Source organism: Cydia pomonella, chromosome 7 (assembly GCF_033807575.1).
Source record: "Cydia pomonella isolate Wapato2018A chromosome 7, ilCydPomo1, whole genome shotgun sequence".
NCBI lineage: Eukaryota > Metazoa > Arthropoda > Insecta > Lepidoptera > Tortricidae > Cydia > Cydia pomonella.
In genome coordinates, this window is record NC_084709.1 from 16,887,551 (window position 1) to 16,899,786 (window position 12,236).

Below are 12,236 nucleotides of genomic sequence, written 5' to 3' on the forward strand. Positions count from 1 at the left end.
AACCGACTAAATATTTTATTGGGCATAGATACTAGAAATATTTAAGTTTAAAAAAGACGATTTCCTGCAGTAATAACGTCATAAATGTGTTAAATAATGTGTATTTATTATGACGTTATTACTGCAGGAAATCGTCTTACACTTAGTATTTTGAGTATTTTGTCACTGTTATTATATAATAAAAATCGGCCGACTCTTATACATTATAATGCAAGTATTATACCCCTATTATTTGGAATGATTGATTGACAGGCCAATGCACAAGAAAACGTACGAGAACGGTAGATGGCAGCACTTGCTTTGGCGTGAAATGTCAATTTTATGTTTCCGATTCCGGCCACAGGATGGCAGATCCTTAAACGCGCATGGTCCCTATTGCTCCTATTGGCGCAAGCGAGACGCACGATAACTAAATGACATCATTCAAATAACATTTAGTGATAGTCATTTAGTTATTGTACATTCGAATTGGCCTCTCAGACACGGCATATTATGAAATAGAATTTCATCTTACCCTCGACAATACACTTAAGTACCTACTTACTTTTTGACGATAACAAGCTTCTTGGCATTTTCAGTACAATGTTTAATCATAATCTATTAAAATTTTATTATTCAAGTATTCCAAGAACTGTGTTTAATAAACTGGAATATTATGAACCTTATGATTCTTACGTTAGGTATACTAGTCATGACAAAAGTAAACAATTATAATTTTTATTATAATTAAATGATTTGTAAACTAAAATAACAGTGTTAGTACTTATTTCCAACATGACAACTTGTCTTAATGAAAACTGTCAACAAACGGTACATAAAATATAAAGTTACTCTATGCAATCATGAAAAGGTTTTGCTGTCATGATAGATTGGGTTGGGATTATGACCTTGTTGGACATGTTGTACGGTAGGCGGCATAGGTTGTTAAAAAAAATGGTGTACTTAGAATAACTGGATTAAAATTAATAAATTGTCTTTCTCCAAATCTCTATACGCAATAGGAATAACCTCTCTGACCTGTGAAAGTCAGCCAGGGCAATTGCAACTATGGGGAAAATGCAACTATTCTAAAAATACAAGAACTGAATCTAGAGCTAGAGCCACTTGTAGTCAAGTCACACTTTTGGGATAATAAAGAGTTCATTCATGGTATAATACAAATGGCTATAGCTCTCTTCTTGTCTTTTTAGAGTACGAGTAATTGCATTTGCCCCATAGTTACAATTGCCCTAGATGATTTTATTTCCAATATTTTCACTAAATACGCAATCGAAGGCGCGTCATTTTCTCTTGTTACCGCTGTAATATGACCCCAAGATTCGTATAACAAACTAAGCGTTATCGGAGACCGTACTTATGCTGGTTCACATAAACTTTCCTCCTGTGCCTTCTGTGAGGTACTGGAATAATACGTCAGTAATGTCTGACCATGACGCGTGCCTACATATGAACGAGGATTTGTATTAATAAAATTAATACCATTATGGCAATCAAATTGGGTGTTTATTGACACCCAGTAAAACCCAGTGATTACTTAGTGGCTTAAAAATCATGGACCTACTAAGAAAATATAAAAGTTCAGTTTTTTGGAAATAAACATTTAGTTAAGACCTTTTAGACTAGCTTTAATAATCAGAGTAAAACGTAATGTCTTGTGACCTTCGTTAATACATTTAATATCCTCTCGTTATGTTGGTTCGTAAGTAATCTTGTGTTCCAACTCGGGTTACGGCCAGACCGCAATCTCGCACCCAATTCAATTAGGCAAGGCTTTATTGTTTAGCGTATTCCTTTATTACAAATATTGTACATCCATATTACCGACTTGGAGTGTTATCACTATAATCGTTGCCATAGATAAATAAGTAAGCTTAGAGTTACTTACTCCATACATCAGTTTCCTTACTTAATAAATAATAAGTTGTAGTATGGTAAAACGTATCATTAATAAGGTTTAAATGCGCTTCAAACTTATTATAAATGATTTTTTATCTTTGTATGAAATACACACTCTAAGCTAATTTTAATTATAGGATTTAATTCGATCTGGATTAGATGTGGATCGGTTCTCTCAGTGTCAAAAGTGACATTGCTTAAACCAAGAACGTCATTATTGACACTGACAGATCCGATTCACATCTAATTTTGATCGAATTCATATCCTACAAATAAAATTAGAATATCTACGCCTGTTATACGCCATACCAGATAATCATCCAATAGGTTTGACTTGATGCGTTTTTTTGTAATAAGGTTAGGTTAGGTAAGAGAAACTATAGGGCAAGAGAAACACTTACATATAGAGAAAACAAACAGAGATACTTAAAGATATTAAAAACTAAATTAAATGATTAATGCCTTAATCAAATAACTTAAGAATGCTTACGTAGAATGACTTTCCCCATATGGTTTATCGTGCCCCAAGAAAAATAAATTATAGTTTTTTAAAGAAAGATGTAAAAAAATATGACAGCATATATTCGTTTGAATACATAAATTACTATATTTGGCAATGCTAAATAACTATACCTTTTTAGGGTTTCGTAGTCAATTGAATATTTTCGGAAATAAACCAACTCTTACTTGTGACGGACTGGTAACTACGGAACCCTACACTGACCATATTGTGAAGTTACGATCTCGTTTAAAGATCTCGAAACTTGAAGACCGCACCTTTTAATCATCCTATTATATATTTGTTCGGCAATTTTACTAGAGTGGTACCTATTTAAAAGTATATCTAGAAAATCAACTGTCATTTTAATGTATTCGCATAATTTAATACTTCAGAATGTCAGATTTATACAGTTTTTTTTTATAAGTTTAATGATTTTGACTTTTTGATATTTTTTTCTATATTTTAAACTACTGTGATTTTTCATAAGGGCATTCTAGATATCAGAGTTATTAATGGATATTGTCAAATTTTGAAACGTTTATATATTTCGGTCACATGATTTATTTTTATCGCCCCGTCATTCAAAAGTTTGGAAATTAAAATCAGTGTTTAGTAGTGTAGAGTCACTACTAATTTAAAAAGTGATTTGTTTTTATTTATTTATATCTCTTTATAGAAATATATAGGTACTCACCATGATGTATTCATAACATAGATAAAAATATTAATCAACTACTTCAAGATATGCCCAACGGTGTGTTTTATAAGTCTATTTTTTTATCCCGTAGACTAAAATGACATTTCATCTGTTGCTGGTTTTTTACGTCTTATAAATAGTGATGTGCTACAACCGGTACTAACCGAAAATAAGCTATTGGGAGTTACTTATATAGGCATGTAACACAATTTTGAGGCATTTAGAAAGTTTGTATCCAGGTCTTAACACAATATTTCTAATATTTAAAAGCGATTTTATTGTAAGATTAACAGTCACCTCGAAGCTCATAATGCAATTTTTAAATGTTTGAGTGGATTAGTAGTGAGTAGATTTTATTTATTATTTACTTCCTATCATGTAGTGAGTAGATTTCATTAATTGTTTATTTTGGGTTTAAAATTAATTTAATATTAATCGGTTATTCACAAACCGAAATCAAAGATCAGCACTATTAGTTTTAAGCTAGTCACATTATTTCTGCGTTTGACATTTGTGGTTGTCATTTTAGTCTAGGTACGGAATAAAAGAACAGACTATACAATATATATGAACAAAACTTTAAGAATATCATTTATTTCGGATGGCGTACAATGATAGGTATTTCATAAAATTATAAACTAAAACCTAACAATTAAATAAAAACAAAGGTCACTTTACAAAAAAAAAACTGCATGTGATTAAAGGCAGCAGTATTCATGCAATCTTCTTCGAGTCTATTAGCAAAGGAATGCGTGACCTCTGGCGGGGGCGTGGCGAATGACAGACAACTTGTTAGGTTCTTGAATATCACCGACTCTCTAATAGGTACTATAATTCATACTACATTGTAACTATTATGAGTGAAAAATATAATAACTGAGGCCAATAGACAATAGTTTATAGAAAAATCCAACCAAAACATAAAAAAAAACACGGGATTTTTCGTACATATATGTCTGAAACAGTCTAATTGAGACGATGAGAGCGACACGGGAATGGTACTTATTATACTTTTCCTACTCCTCTACTGTTATCTGTTATTTATGCATTCATTAACACGAATATAAGAACATACATAAAAGGTTTCAAGAAAAGTCTATATTGTCTATTCCTCATAAAAGCTCTTGTGCTTTTATAAGCTATAATGTTACTGCGATTAATGGCTACCAACCTAACAAAACCAAAACGAATACAGTTTTAAACTAAGTGCATTGATGCCAACTTACAAAATATTCATTTGGTTGCATAGTAAAAATAATTACTTCATAAGTCAGAAACACGCATGTGACACCCGTAATATAGCAACACCTATAGACTACGAAGACCGCTTAGCGTTGCTTGTTAGTCTCCGTAGGCTACGGTGGCCAAAATTGAGAAAAAACTGTCCAAAAAATTAATTTAGCAAGTACCAGGGCCTCATGAGTTACGAGGAGGTGTCGCCGACCGGCCGGCCGCGGCCCGGGGCGGGCCGGGCGCGTAACAAGGTATGCTCGCGCGTCTTGGCTATATACTTTTGCTGTAATTTGTTTACCTAAATTAAGATTTATTTTTGTTGACTCGTAGGAAAAATATTGTATGCAACGTTGTATAAGTAGGTCAAAAAATTCTCGTGGCGTATTCCTTTACAATGTTCGCCTACGCCTTCGGCTCCGGCTCACATTGTAACTCACGCCACTCGCCTTTTTTGACCCTTCTTATACAACTGTTGCATAATAGTATTTTAAGCGGTCTTCGTAGTCTATGGGTGTTGCTATATTACGGGTGTCACATGCGTGTTTCTGACTTATGAAGTAATTATTTTTACTATGCAACCAAATGAATATTTTGTAAGTTGGCATCAATGCACTTAGTTTAAAACTGTATTCGTTTTGGTTTTGTTAGGTTGGTAGCCATTAATCGCAGTAACATTATAGCTTATAAAAGCACAAGAGCTTTTATGAGGAATAGACAATATAGACTTTTCTTGAAATCTTTTATGTATGTTCTTATATTCGTGTTAATGAATGCATAAATGACAGATAACAGTACAGGAGTAGGAAAAATACTATAACCGATTTTTCAGTGGACCGTCCCAAATGTAATTTAATGTTGGTACAGTCAAGGTATTAAATATCGACACGGACAAAGTGCCAAAAATATGTATACACGACCTTACTGCCAATACATTAAAGTAGTGTTTACATATTTTTGGCACTTTGTCCGTGTCGATATTTAATACCTTGACTGTACCTCAATCTTAGAAATACGAGTACCTACCGTGAATGCTACCGCGTTTAGTTTATCATCACAACTTTCATGCTGTAGTTACATTTAATTAGTAATTTAATTACGTACTCTATGTAACGATATCATGAGGAATGTTTACAGCAAAGAAATAAAAAAATGCAATAAAGATTAAAAATTAGAATCATACGTACCTATGATTATTAATATAATAATTAGACATTGAACTATCTATAGTTCAGTCGAGTTCATATATATGTATACATTTTTTCACCTTTTTGTAATGGAGTAAGGTAAAGAAATGTAAACATATTTATGAACTCTACTGTTCCTATCATCCATGATGAGGCACAGATTTGTCAAATTTAACCTTTGATAACATGACATTACGACTCAACACACGTCTTCGTGAATGATACGATCTATATCTTCCCGATACATTTTCATTTTTCGATTGGCTACGAGCTACGACCTCTGATCCTTTACTTCTTTTGCAACAGCAATATTCATCATCAAAATACATTTTGTTGAAAAAAGCTGTTTTTTTTAAGAATACACTAAAGCAAGACTAACATTAAATTTAATTCTTGAAAGAAAACGTGTGCTAGGGAAAAAGGGAACAATAAATTTCATTGTGTTAGGTAATATTATATTAAGCAAAGCGCTGGGCCAAGCAAAACTTAATATCTAAACATTCGTAAAAGATCAATAGGTTGTAAAATTCTCTTTCAAAATAGTTGAGAAACAATATTTTTAATTGTTCATCTATGATTCAAATAATAGTTAACATAAGTATCATTATAAATACCTAACATCTGATATGTGTTGACATTTCATAATTCCGTTCACAAAATTAACGACCCTAATTAAGTCTCATAACTTACATGGGAAATGCGTTGAACACAAAGCACCATGTGTTCCAAAGTAAGTAGCTTAACTTATAATATTCAATTACTTAAACTAATATGTCTAATATATTGCTTTCAATGGCTAATGCACAAGCAAATACATAGATTAATGTTTTGACTTTCTTAAAGCCTTCGTGATATGGCACTGAACACTCATGGAATAAGTGATTGGATCTTTTATATTGTTGTCACTGACAATTGAACCGAAGCTAATTATATTACAACGCTTGAGCAAGGTTTCGGCAGATGCCGCTTACAATAGACTAATTAGCATTCTGTAATGAAAATCACGACTTTTTCTTACATTAGATTCAATTACACGTAAAGCGGTGATAAGGTCAGTCCAAGTTGCTATTTTTATTGAGTATTTCCGTGTCAAGCTTTTTTTTATATAACTTAAAAATAAATCTAAAACAACTTCAGTCTAATTATTTATAGTATTAGGTACATTTTACTTAAGCGACATCTATTTAACACGTTAATTAACTTTAAAAAAATTAACGCATTGATGCCTCGCGAACGACCTTACAAGCGAACGCAAACCAATGAATTTTCATCATTCGTCATTTACTCATTAGAAAACAGACCTAGTTACCGCTTCAGGTAATCTCTGAGATTATAAGTGCAAATTATATTAATTTAGGTCAGTTGCGTACCAACTGTTAAGTCATAGGCGCGTTTTTCATCTACTTACATCTCTTTTCGCAAGTAAATATTGTAATTCTTATCCAAATCGACATGTATAAAAAGCCAATTGAAAATGGCTGTTACATCTTCCACTTTAAGTCTATGCGTCATTATAAACTAGGTCAGACTAGACATTTTTAATGTATAACGAGCATAGTTAAGTACAATTATATGTCAGCATTCTACAGCCTCTGGGCTCTTAGGGTCTCCCCAAACCAGTCGACGCGGAGTCGGCTTTCGCCGAGTGTTTTACACCACACTATTCGCATTTAGCCGATCGACCGTCTCCGCGGTTGGACACCTGCGTTTAGCCGTCTCATCCTCCTTGCGGCCGTAGAGACGCCCGATCGCCTGCGACTTGCTATCGCAACAGTTGTAAAGCGACGGTCGGCTCTCCCGTGCTCCGTCCTGCCGTCGAGACGTCAGACAGCACACGTACAGCCGTTGAGTCCGACGAACAGATGTAGGACAGCGGGTGATCGGCAATCGTAAATCTCATTTTTGGAGACTGGTCGTTAGTAACAACCTGAGTTTGAAATTGAACAGACCTGTAAGATTATTTTCCTTGGTAATTGTTACATATTATATAAGAACCTGTGATGATGGATATTTTAAGTAGACGGGCATGGAAAAAAAGGCTTACCAGCATTTTTATCGTAGCCTACTTGTTGGAAGAGAAAAGCACCTACACCAGAAAAAGCGGAGGCGACCGTGGGTTGATTCTTTGTGGCAATATAGATTAAGTGAAGGTGAATTTAATTTACGATATCCTCGTTTGAAACTCAATCCAAAAATGTTTTACGATTATTATGGCCGTCATCGGCTCTGTTCGGCCGTCGTCAGCTATGTTCGGCCGTCGAAGACGCTGATCGGCTTCCGCCAGCTCTGACCGGTCCTTATCGTAGGTACTCGGCCGTGATCGGAGCCGTTCTACTCTTTCCGGCACCGTACGGCTGTATAAGGAGATTTATGAATGCGAACGTGTGCGGTAGGCTGCAAACAGCGTCGTACGAATGCGAACAGCTTTACGGCAAAACGCCGTTTTCCCGTCGAAAGACGTCGTTTCGCGTGGGCCGAGCCGATTTACGACTTATTCGCTCTTATTGCGTTGACATAAAGCTTTTTCCGTACGCGATTTGCCGAAACGGCGTCGACTAGTTTGGGGAGACCCTTAGTTGTTAATTAACTTAATGTAACACGTTGACATTCAACCTGCAAACTACACCGTCGCCACGATTTGATCTGTGAACTATGGTAAGTGATAGGTGAAATAAATCGATCCATATAACCTAATCGATACATATTGACTGATTCGACTGGGTATGCGTGCGAGGCCGCGAGACACACGATTGTGGACTCGCTACTCTATCACTTGATATTTGATAGACAATCACACTGATGCAAACCCTTGAGTTGAGGTTGCGACATGAATTCCTTAAGTCAAATTAGCCTTTAGGCATAAATGGTAACACTAATGTACACGGCTCAAACTTATAAGTAAAAAAACTGGCGTGTCTTAACCATTTTAAGGTAATTACCTCGATATTTATATCGTTATCCATATTATCTCTTTTAGGTAAGCATTGTATGTGGCTGAGTATCCGTATTAGACATTAGAATGTTCTTAACAATGCTGATTACAAAATCTATTTTCTGTTATAAAAAAGATAAGGAAAATATTACAGTCATATTTTTCCTTTGATTTAAAAGTTTTGTTGATATAATTATTATCAAATCTGAAGTTTGAATGGTAGTTAATCATTGAGACTTGATTGCATTATTTTTATTGTGCATAGTTTAAGTGTAAGTTCTTGTAATGGTTCGGTGCCGGTGTTAGCCATGCCCTGCATCCGCGCATGGAGGAAATAAGGCAATACTCACCTAAAATATCAATCAACCGTGACCAATAATTTTGCATAGCAATAATTTTCTTTAATCTTGCACAAATAGTTATTCTAGTGTATACCGTAGAAACGTAAGCGAAGCTGCGTGATGTATGTTTTTCTCTTTCGCGTGTACGCGAATCGGTAGAGCCGGCATTACGGCGGGAGGTCTCATAACCTGCCTAGAGCCAGAAGTCTCGCAAGTAAAAGTAACTTTTAACAATACCTTGGCAGCGCCAGCTGGTTGCGTGCGTCAGTTTTGCTATTCGCCGCCGCGCGGAGCGACGTATCGCTCTTTGCATTTTTTACGAATTATCGTGTTTTATAAAACTTTTTGTTCGTTGTTTAATCGACGCGCATTGTGCTTATATATTTTCGTGCTTTTCCCGAAAGTTGTTGATTGAATTTTACCAGTCGATTAAAAAGTTGTGTTGTACCGGCAATATTGGATGTTGTTTGGACTTAAATGTAAGTATTTAGCATAATAATTAGACGACTGTAATTAAAAATACGAAATTTCTTTAATATCTAATATGTAACAAACATAACGTAAGAAGTGCCCTTTTCCTGTATTGTTTGTTCAAAGTACTGATAAGAAATTTACTTCAAATTTTTAATAAATATGACAACCTATGTAAACCAGAGTTTTATGTTGCAGCTACTTTTCACAAACTATCCTTATCTTTGATTTAATTCGATAACCTTTTTAGCATAGTTAATTATTTAACTACATAGGTAGCTTTTTATAGTAAATAAGTACACAATATTAAGTAACAGGGAATATATATTTCTTCGTGAATGGACTCAGAAGAATTTTCTGTATTTATATTTACCCTGAAGTTTCTGAAAGAGATTTATCTCACCTAAACGCCAAGTTAGCCCATGGTCTTCTAAGTCCAGTTGTTTATCAGGCTTTCGTCGTAAGTACCCCTGTTACCACTATTACCCCATGTATATTTATAGGCTGTGATGAAAGTCGCCGGTGGCAGACAACATTCGCAAAACATTTTATCGCGACTAGTTCCTAGTATAACTAGACCCCAGGATTCATAGCAACAATGTACAAATTAGGGGTCGGACTTAGAAATGGGCGGGAATAAGATTTATGAATAAGAGTTCTGGTCGGTCACCCGGCTACTCGGTGAACGAGTGATTAAAACTCGCAATCGGATACTGAACTGGTTTGTGCTTTGTGGACACGTGTTGTCTTGCGGACTTTATGTAGGCTGTTCTAGTTGACAGAATTTAATGCAAATAATGTCATGCTTGGATTTATCAAAGACGGTAAATGCAGTTACTGGTTTATCTTGAGCTAAAACTTAAATTCAAATTAGATGAATCATTAAGAATTGACGTTAAGCAATCATGCGGACTGAAGTATCTTAAAACATGTCCTCTCCCGTGTAAGAGAAGGGAGGTTGCCCGGAATACCTACCTAATAGCCTGATTAGATTAACTTAAAGCGTCAACTGACTGCTAGGATATCCAAGTCATACAGTTTTCGTATTCGATATGTATAAATGGCTTAGTTATAAGCCTAACTAACTTGTGGCACCAGTAACATATTAAGTAATTATAACGATGATATTTTGACGAAAAGCCTTTAACAGCTTTGTATGTTTGCCTTCGCCAAATTATGTGATCATTGAAAACCACCTTAAGGAATTTAAGCAACACTTTATAACCCGTTTCATCGCCCATTTCTATCTAGGTGATCTTCTTCGAAATCAATTTAAATATCTTAATCATGTATTCTAATTTGACACCATCTTTAATGGTGGCAGCTTAAGTTTGATAGAGATCATAATGTTAAGCAATTAAAACTGCTAGAGAATAAAATTGGAAAACTAATGTTATGGTCTTCACTTCGAAATCTTGTCTTGCAGTTTCTTAGTAAGTTATGTTAGAAATAGAAGCACATCAATGTATGTTTTTATAAAAGAATATTAATCAAAGTATTCCCGCCTACTCTACATTTATAAGTACAATTATTATAACTGTACAATACAACTCTTTAGATATGATGATTTATGATGTTTAATCATTTATACCATTCAATCAACATGCTTAGCGTGCCTCTGGGACTAATAGAAGATCGAAAGTAGCTCCTATAGCCCCATCGCATATTTTACTCACGAAATACGAATAAGTATTTTATTCAACATTCGGCTTTCCCTATCTGATTTCCAATGCATTTGACACATCGCTTCGCGAAGTTTGTTGACGAAGCCTACTTGCAGAACAGAATCTAGTTTATATTAGATGACTAGTTTTCACTTACATAAGAGCTAACACAACATTTTTAAGGAAAATAAAGAAAACATTTGCTAATATTTGTTTTTTTTTGTGTATTTTGGAATCAGAAATGAAATTTTTAAAAATGTTCACGGATAGGTGGGAAGAGGGGGCTATGCTGAGTAGTGGGCGATAGAAGGGTAAAATGATGATGTTGAGGTGGGAAGTAATTAGATAATAACCTTTTTTTTTCACGCATTCACTGCCAGGGGGCGTGGCCTAAGAACAAACTTATATGACGATGAACGCATATATGCGTCGGTGGCAGTGAATGCGTTAATTAGCCTGATGATAGTGACCCCTACTAGACTAGGTCCTGAGTTAGATTGCAGATATTTTTATTTATTTGTAGATGATAAAGAATATTGCTAATTAAATACTAGCTTTAGCCCGCGGCTTCGCCCGCGTAAAGTAAAAAAAAGGTTCTGCGTTTGACCCGTATATATGTTTGTCCGCGATTATTAGATTTAGAATCATGTTGTAAAAAATGCATGAAGTATTCCACAACTTTATACTTGTTAAAGTACTTCCTTATGAACAAGATTTTTAGCCATGTCTGAATGTGGTAGCAATAGAACCAATTTTTTGGTGAACTTACACGGAAGCACGCCACATAGAACTGGGAGAAACAGTCCTGTCGTAGTATCTATTAGGATAACGCGGGTCTCGTTCCATGCCTCAAAAGCTAAAAAAGAACCCTTATAGGATCACGTGTGGCTGTCTGTCAATCTATCTGTTACAACCGATTTGCTCATAAACTACTGGACCGATTGAATTGCAATTTGGCAAAAATACTTAAATACGTAAATTGTAGACTAATTCAATGCCATTTTCGTAAATAACGTCCCATATAACCATAAAACGACACCCATATTGATATATAGTCATTTCAACCCCATCGCACAGGGGATTTGTATTTCACGTCCACCTCGTTAGGTTTTACAATCGGTGTTACTTTTGTAATCAGCGACCCGATAAACCATAGAAATAATACCCATGTTCATTTTTAGACTTAGTCACCATATTTCCCCCTTTTAGGGGTTGAATTCTCAAAAAACCTGAAACACGTGTTTACTCATTATCGTTAGGAATACTCTCGTAAAGTTTCGAATAAAATAGTCTAACTAATCTTGTTTCCCCATATA

At 34.9% G+C, this 12,236-nt stretch overlaps 1 protein-coding gene across 1 annotated transcript in view; it reads left to right on the forward strand.

Moving 5' to 3' along the window:
* The first annotated feature begins 9,083 nt into the window (after positions 1 to 9,083).
* The window catches only part of LOC133519999 (mucin-2-like), a 127,245-nt gene continuing 124,092 nt past the window's right edge, over positions 9,084 to 12,236 (forward strand). The window contains exon 1 of the mRNA XM_061854231.1: positions 9,084 to 9,264. The gene's annotated coding sequence lies outside the window, so the exon portion shown is untranslated. The remainder of the gene's footprint in view (positions 9,265 to 12,236) is intronic.